This window comes from Panthera onca, chromosome C2, assembly GCF_046562875.1.
Source record: "Panthera onca isolate mPanOnc1 chromosome C2, mPanOnc1 haplotype 2, whole genome shotgun sequence".
Classification (NCBI taxonomy): domain Eukaryota; kingdom Metazoa; phylum Chordata; class Mammalia; order Carnivora; family Felidae; genus Panthera; species Panthera onca.
In genome coordinates this window covers 140,130,597-140,137,987 of record NC_138347.1, presented here as the reverse complement: position 1 = coordinate 140,137,987, position 7,391 = coordinate 140,130,597, and the positions used below count along the sequence as shown (strand labels likewise).

Sequence of the window (7,391 nt, the reverse complement as noted above, 5' to 3'; positions counted from 1 at the left end):
GTTCTACTCTCATCTGTTCAAGGTGTCAAGCCATGACTTCTCATCCATTTCCAATGGGCAAACCCATGCCGCAGGGAATCCTTGGAATTTCACCCAAGGGGGAAGAAACTCCTCAGAGAAAAGAATTTTGGAATCTGAGGTTGTCCCTATCATGCAACAGATCTGGGGGAAAATGGTACCACCCACGGAGAAGCGTTTTCTGTCCGGCTGGCAGAGCCTGCCCCCACCTTCATCCCTGAGGTGGGACCCTGGGGAGAGCAATGAGGTCCCAGCGAAGGCACCTGTGGATCACACCCCAGGGAGGTGGATCTAGATACCCTGCTGGGGTGGGCCTGGGAAGCACCTTGAGGCCCACGGAAAGGAGCAGGCCTGTAGGAAGGAGGTGCTGTGTCGCTAGGCCTTCTGATTTTTCATGCAAAGCCAGGCATTCCAAATGTCGTATGCAATTACAGAAACTTTTTTTTTTTTTTTTTTTTTTTTTTTGCAACTGCAGAGCTTTTAAATGTAGGCGACTCATTCAACTTCTTTTTTAAGAAAGCACTGTGCTGGCTAAACAAAACACATCTGACGGCCTTACTCAGCTGGTGGACCCCCAGTCTGTGACCTCCGAGAAAGGGGAACTCTCTTGATAGTGCTCAGGTTTCAGAATTATACATTTAAAAGCCAGGACGATGGAACCTGCATGTTAACCACTAGCCACTGGGATGTGTGGCTATTTAAATTAAAACTAATTTAAATTGTATATAATTATTAATATAATTAAAATTTGACTTCCTCAGTCACACTAAGCCCATTTTAAGCACCCAACAGCCTTTTCCATCATGGCAGAAAGTTCCATCGGACAGTGCTAAATATATAGGACAGATTGGGACAATCGTCAAAATTTGAATACAAGGTATGTATTTGGTAACATGCGTCCATATTAAATCTCCTAATTTTGATCCATATAACATAGTTATGTAAAACAATTTTTTATCTCTGGATGAATATGTGGAAATACGTAAGGGTAAAGCAGACAAGAGGCCTGCAACTTGCTCTCACATAATGTAGAAAGAAAACATATGTACTTAGGTCAGTAATGCAAATGTGGCAAAACCCTAATAACTGGTGAACCTGGGTACTATTCTTGCAACGTCTCTGAAAATTTGAAATCATTTCTGAAGTTAGGGTGAAAGGGGGGAAATGGAGGGGAAAACACACACACACACACACACACACACACAAACTCCAGGGAAGCCAAGAAAGTTACCATGTTGACTTAAACAAGGGGTGGTCCTCAACTGTCCATGGTACACCCCATCTCATGGCCTTCCTCAGGGGGTTTCCTCACACACATAATTATCCCACACGTTTCCTCCGTGGCCCTTCAGAACTTCTCACTTCCTTCGTGGTGCCTTCATGCTCACTGGGCAAAGTGTCCCCAGTCCCAGGAAACTCCATTCTCCGTTTACAGGTTGACATGATCATTACTGGACACCTCTTCTGGCTCAAAGTAAGGTATGCCCGGCTCTAGAGCCCTTCTCTGGCCCCTCACTGCTCAGTGTTTCACCTGGAAGAGCGTAGCACAACAGCGTCTGTCCTCAGCTGTAGCCCAATTGGTTTTACACATTAATTCAAACCGGGCAGTGCACCCAGAGGTGTTCATGGGACCAGGCTGTCACCACCTACCCACCTAAGCATCGCAGCTGTAAGAGTTTTTAAAAAAACATTTTTTTTTCAGTTTATTTTCAGAGAGAGAGAGAGAGAGAGAAAATGAGAACACAAGCAGGCAAGAGGCAGAGCGGGAAACAGAGAAACCCAAGCAGGCTCCAACAGTACAGAGCCCAATGAGGGGCTTGAACCCATGAACGGCGAGATCATCCCCTGAGCCAAAACCAAGATTCCAACACTTTGCCAGCTGAGCCATCCAGGTGCCCTGATTTAAGAGCTTTTTTAAATTGGTATGCAGTGGGGCTCCCGGGTGGCTCAGTTGGGTAAGCATCTGACTTCCCCTTAGGTCAGGATCTTGCGGTTTGGGACTCTGATGCCCGCGTCGGGCTCTGGGCTGACAGACAGCTCAGAGCCTGGAGCCTGCTTTGGATTCTGTGCCTCCCTCTCCTTCCCCCTCCCCCACTCGTGCTCAGTCTCTTTCTCTCAAAAAAAAAAAAAAAAAAAAGTAAACGTTAGAAATTTTTAAAAATTGTTTCGTGTTTACATCTTTATGTACCATCTTACTCAAATGTGTAATTGCAGTAATATACGTGCATTTCATTTCAGTGCAATGGTTTTCTTTTTCCTCTTTTGCTTCTAACTTCCTGCAACACCTTTCTCCCTTCTTTTGCCTTCTACCCAGGGTGCGGCAAGTCCTGCTACCCTTGCTTCCATCCTGGCCACAGAGACCCCAGCCTTGGGCACATACAGTTGTCTGTCCACATTCCCTGGCATTGGGAGGGGAAAGGACCTGTGGTGCCAGAACACCCTCAGCTGGTTTTCTACGGAATCCTTTCACTCTAAGAGCACCTGAATGTTCTTAACCTTTGTTCATTAGCAGGGCACTGGGTGCTGTTGTGGTCATAGATGTTGCATGGTTATTTTAACTGAATTCAGCAAACACTTCTTGAGAGCCTACTTTGGGATCCAGGCACCCTGCCAGGTGCAGCTGATAGAATCCTCATCAATGAGACCTTGCCCTTGAGGAGTTCCCAGGTGGCAAAACCCAGAACTATGGAAGGTGCTGTTTTTTATCAGCAGTGCCGGGGTAAACCGGGCATTGTGCTAGAAGCTTGAGCTCATTTGGGGGAGGGCACCTGCCGTGACTGCAGCATGCCTTCTCTGCGAGCAGAACCTCTGACATCATAGATGTTGCATCCTACCATGTACATTCTTCAAACTTTCATCTCACATGTAGCTCCTGTTATACTCTCAGGCTCCCAGACTTGTTCTATCGCCCAACTAAGAGGCAGTTTCAAGTTCAACCAATTGAATCCAAAACAAAGCATCCAAGAGAGGAATGCACCTGCTCCCCAAAGCCTCTCTCTGTATAGACAGAATTCATTTATTGCTCATCTGGTTCTTCCTTCACGAGAGACCCATGCTTGTGTCTCAAGGCAGCTCTCTTTTTCAGGGTTTTCTATTAATCCCTCCCCACACCCACTTCCAGGCTTGGAAGGTATGGATAAGTCAACCCTTCTTCCCTGGGCGTTCAAGAAGCACCTTGGGCAAGGCATCAGATAAAACCCTCCATATGAGTGATAAGCATTTTCCACACCAGCTCTGCCAGCAACAGCTCAACTACACAAGAAGTGACAGTGACTACATAAACACATCCCACTACACCCAAATTAAATGTGTCTCAGCTTTCCTTCCTCTTGGCAGAATTTCCAACAACAACCGTGGACCCTCCCTCCACACCCCGCTCTTGACAGGAGGGCAAGTCAGAAAGGAAAGAGATAGGCACCTTAACCTCCGACACTAAAAATAAATCTTACTTTTACGAAAAAACAGAAACACAGCAAAACGTATGCTGTGAATGCCCCCTGGGTCCCTCCCAGGGCCTCCTAGGGCCAGTGAGGGGCTCTGAAGCCCAAGCTTCAGTAGCTTCTTGGCAAATCCACCTCTGCTCCCATCAAATATTTTGAGCCACTCTAGAAAATCGCTGAGCACTTCCTGCAGAGAGCCCTGGATTTGAGAAAGCTCTCTCTGGGGAGTGTGTTTTTGGGATCCTTCTTTCCTCCAGGACATATTGATGTATCCTCAGTTACAGGCAAGTGGAACAGCAAACTCTTTTAGGTTCCCAGGGCTCAGACCGCGTTGACCAACCATTCAGCTTTGCCCGTCCCGGTTTTAGCTCCCCCAGTCCCACATGCCAGGAAACCCCCTCCATCCCAGGAAAACCAGGATGGCCAGTGGCCCTGGTGTGGGCTCTCAGAGGAGGCACAGAGCAGTGGCAACTTGACAACCACACAGACTTGGGGACTGCACCCATGCCTGCCTGTCTTCCTGGCACAAACCTGCCACATCCCGACCTGAGAAGGAAGGGAAACCGGCTCTAATCAACTTACAGGAATTTTTTGAAAGAAGAAATTCCTCTTTCTCTTCTACCTTGAAATCGGAGACCTTGGGTAGGGGCATCTGATTTGCTAAGCCAAGCTACGTGTCCGCAAATGCACAGTGGGGTCAAGAAGGCAGCTTAGAATTCATCCTTTTTGGCTGTAAAGGGAGGTGGACTCTTGGGACTTCCAGACACATACAGTGACAAATTCCCCAAACTTGGGAAGGGGATACAGGTAACAGCCAGCCAAAGAAACCACCAAGTCAAAGACTAAGAGTTTATGTTGTACACGCATCCAGCATGAACGAGCAGGGCAGAGAGTGGAAGGAAGCTGTGCATGTCAGCGTTAGCCAAAGCAGGTTTACAAAGAGCCAGAACCTGCCTTACAACCTCAGGGGGGCCATGAGGAGGGACGGAGATGTGGCCTGTGTGCTCAGGATCTGTTTGGATGACAAAGAACAGCCAGCGTGGAGGGCTGGTGGCAGATAGGATTGGAACAAGATGGGGTGCTCTAATCCTAAAAACGCTCAAACGTTCGAAGGCGGGGCACTGATATTCAGGGGACATGGGGAAAATCACGAGATCTCGGGCTCTAATTCAGGGGCCTGCCAAATTGCTCAGACACGTTAGCTGAGGATTTTGGATCTGGTACATGGTGATAGCGAAACAGGGGAGATAAGACAGGAGAAGTTACATTTTTCTTTCCAAGAAGAGCAAGTGTTAGTATTTTTGCTGCTTTGGGTTTGTCGCCATTTCTCCTCAACCCTACTCTAGGAGCAGTAGCTCAAGTCAGAACCTCAGTGTTTTTCAAAACCCATCTGGCTCGACTTAATCTGTTTTCACACCCAAATGTCCGCTGTTTGCAAGGCCCTCTGGGCTTGACTGCCTGGGTGTATTCCTATCCTTAGCTATTTTAGTTGCACGGGTAAGTCACTAGTTGTTTTCAGAAAGCTGTGGTCCAAGTCAAAAACTTGAGCTTTCCAGGGCCTCTCAAGCCAGAGTCCCACCCCTACTGTCTTAGCTCAGTGCTTCCTTCTGGCTGTCTTGTTAGTTTCTACCCTGCACAGGGAGCTCCTTTCCCCAAACATAGGCCTTTTGTTGGGGACAAGACAGGGTTGTTTTCCTGTTGAAATCTGTTTCTTCCCTTCTCAGCTTTTAAAATCTCACCTGTCCTTCCCGTTCTTGCTTTACCGTTTCTTCTCCCCGGGGCCTGCCTGCTCGTGTCCTCCCAGCAGGCAGTCAACTTTCCAGCCTCTGAACTTCAGAGAACTTCACCTAGCCCAGCAACAAAGCAGCGTCTTCCAGCACCTTGAAATCTAGACCTTGCTGTTTTGTAGACAAGAACATAGACCTCATCTGGCAGCAGGTTAGAAATGCTGTATCTTAGCCCCACCCAGATCTGCTGATTCAGAATCTGCATTTTAAGGAGATTCCCACATGACTTGTATTAGACACGAAAGTTTCAGAAGCACTTAAGATCACTGGTCCCCAACTTCAGCTGCCCTAGAATCTCTTGAGGGGAGTTTTAGAACATGTTGACCTCTGGGTCCCGCCCCTAGAGATTGTGATGAAATAATCTGAGATGCCAGCTTGACAAGGGAGAGTTTGATAAACTGCCCAAGTGACCGTACTACACAAGCACAGCAAAGTTTGAGAACCACTGGCTTAGCACAGTCACTCCGTCCTTGTCCCATGGCCCCAGGAAATTCCAGAGCCTCCCATGAGATCTCTGTTCTGAAACCGTCTCGGGCAGGGGTGGGGACGTGGGCACGTCCTCGCCATAACCTCTTTCTCGGGGGTCCTTCCTCATAGCACATGCTGGCACTCCACGGGTTTCGCCACGTCTTTGAATCCCAACCCCCAAAGTAAAATTTGATGCACATGAGACATCTGTGGGCGTGGTCCGCTACAGACCTGGGAACATGGGTGAAGCGGGGGAGGAGTCGACATGACCAAAGTGCCAACAACCTCTAAGAGGAATCGTTTTGTCAGTGGTTAATAAAATGTCTCAATATATTTAGGCTTTTATGGACATAATAGCGCTGCCTTGACCTTATAGTTGTAGGGGTATGTTTCTTAACTAGATTCAAGTGCTTTGAGGACAAGAACCGGCAGCCCCAGCCCTTAGCCAGTATTGGTGCTCAACAAGCCGCTACTGAGGAACTGAGTTAATCGCTCGGGATTTAAAAACCCATGCGTGAGGGGTACCCAGGTGGCAAAGTCAGTTAAGCGTCTGACTTTGGCTCAGGTCAGGATCTCCCAGTCCGTGGGTTCAAGCCCCGCATCAGGCTCCCTGCTGTCAGCACAGAGCCTGCTCTGGGTCCTCTATCTCCCTCTCTCTCTCCGCGCCTCCCCTCCTCTCCCACACTCTCTTTCTCTCTCAAAAGCAAAACACATTAGAAAAATAAAATAAAATAAACCAGATGTATCAGAGGGGCACCAGGGTGGCTCGGTCAGTTAAACGTCCCACTTTGACTCAGATCATGATCTCACGGTTCGTGGCTTCGAGCCCCGCGTCAGGCTCTGTGCTGACAGCTCGGAGCCTAGAGCGGGCTTTGGCTGTGTCTCCCTCTGTCTCCGCCTTTACCCTCCTAGTGTTCAGTCTCGGTATAAAAACCCTGATCACAAACTCCTACAGGCAAGGAAAAGGAGGCGTCAGACACAGTTACTAAATGGTAAAGAAGAAAGAAAGTGAAACCTTTGTAACAGACTGTAGGAAGTAAAGTTCTGGGTTACCTGAATGAACGAATGTTAATTAAATATAACACCGTTATTAACTGTAACCATAATTAAGGAAGAATACTTCTCATCTGAGTTTGTCGGCAATAAAGTGATCTTGCTAAGCTTTGTGTTCCTTGCCCCAATATACAAACCCATCTCCACATGTGGCTCGCCTGCTTTCGAATGACTGATCATCTTGTTACCTACAGTACTTGAAACACAGGAAAGTGTTAGTGAGCTTAAAACAGTGGTTCTTGGGGCGCCTGGGTGGCGCAGTCGGTTAAGCGTCCGACTTCAGCCAGGTCACGATCTCGCGGTCCGTGAGTTCGAGCCCCGCGTCGGGCTCTGGGCTGATGGCTCGGAGCCTGGAGCCTGTTTCTGATTCTGTGTCTCCCTCTCTCTCTGCCCCTCCCCCGTCCATGCTCTGTCTCTCTCTGTCCCAAAAATAAAAAAACGTTGGAAAAAAAAAAAAAAAAAAACAAAAAACAGTGGTTCTTGGGGCGCCTGGGTGGTTCATTTGGTTAAGTGTCTGACTTCAGCTCAGATCATGATCTCACTCACAGTTGATGGGTTCAAGCCCCACGTTGGGCTCTGTGCTGACAGCTCAGAGTCTGGAGCCTGCTTCGGATTCTGTGTCTCC

General features: G+C 48.2%; 1 long non-coding RNA gene across 1 annotated transcript; it reads right to left on the bottom strand.

The window, feature by feature from the left end:
• Nucleotides 1-1,226: 1,226 nt before the first annotated feature.
• LOC132682701 (uncharacterized) lies at nucleotides 1,227-5,613 on the bottom strand. Its single transcript, XR_009611818.1, has 2 exons — nucleotides 5,198-5,613; nucleotides 1,227-1,549 (listed from the first exon to the last, which is right to left on the bottom strand). It is a non-coding gene; the product is annotated as an uncharacterized LOC132682701 (long non-coding RNA).
• Nucleotides 5,614-7,391: the final 1,778 nt, after the last annotated feature.